The following is a 1,148-nucleotide window of genomic DNA, read 5'->3' on the forward strand; positions in this document are numbered from 1 at the left end:
AAAAAAAAAAAAAAAGGTTTTGAAAGAAGAAAATAAATAAATAAAAGAACCAAAGTGGTAAAAAACAAAACAAAAATAATATACTATTATTATATATTATTGACTTGACTAAGCCTGTATTTTATAAGATTTAAAAACAAATTGTCTGACTATATTTAAGTAATTATGCTGTGTATTTAGCATCCCAATACAGTTGAGCTGCACCACTTTTATTTGAATAACGTTTTTATTTGTTTTCATTGACGATAATTGTTTTTTACTGACTGATTTTTACTAATATAATCTTCTTATAATATTTTTGATTTATTGTACTTTCTCAAATAAACAGCCATCAAAACTGTATGTAAGTAGGTATAGTTGTAAATCCATTGTTTTGGAGAATCTTCTATATCATTCTTTGTAAAAGTATGAATATTTTTTATAAATTATTCCAAGAATAAAGTTAATCATAACATGAAACATTATTAATTAATATATTAAAAAAGAAAAGGCAAAAGAAAACACTAACTTATGGAATACCTAAGGTTCTTTTTTTAGTCAAGGGATAGTAAAAGCCAACCTTAAGTGCTTCTGATTATCTGTTAGTCAGGAGAGTGCAGCTGATCTATCTATAAAGAAGGTCAGGGTTTAAAAATGCAATAATGTCGGCCGTTCTTTCGAGTTAACACAGACGACATCATAAATTTTAAAAGGAGCTAAAATAAAAGGAACAAAAAATCTGGAAAAATCATCAGTTCCTTGGCCTGTGGGAATTATTTACAGAACCTGTTTCTATACATGCGTGCCGTCCGATTTTTCATGATTATGTTAAGGTTTGAGATTTTGATATATGCTAGAATACAATTCAGAACATATATGATCTTATTAATGAAAGGACAATGAACAAAATTAAAGAAGTGTTGGTTTTTACAAATATAAGAATATGGTCAGGGTTACGGTAAAAAAAAAAGAAAAAATAGTTTATAAGTATAATAGTTATATTGGAGAAGTTTGTCGGGGGGGGGGGGGGGAGTGCGGTCAGCAAAGAACAACATAATAAACAAAACTAATATTACGTCGGCATAAAATAAATAAATATGGTTTTGTTTATTTATGTTGTTCTTTGCTGATTGCACCCCCTGACAAACTTCTCCAATCATAAAGCTAAA

Source organism: Halyomorpha halys, unplaced genomic scaffold (genome assembly GCF_000696795.3).
Source record: "Halyomorpha halys isolate HHAL.00 unplaced genomic scaffold, Hhal_1.1 Scaffold408.1, whole genome shotgun sequence".
Classification (NCBI taxonomy): domain Eukaryota; kingdom Metazoa; phylum Arthropoda; class Insecta; order Hemiptera; family Pentatomidae; genus Halyomorpha; species Halyomorpha halys.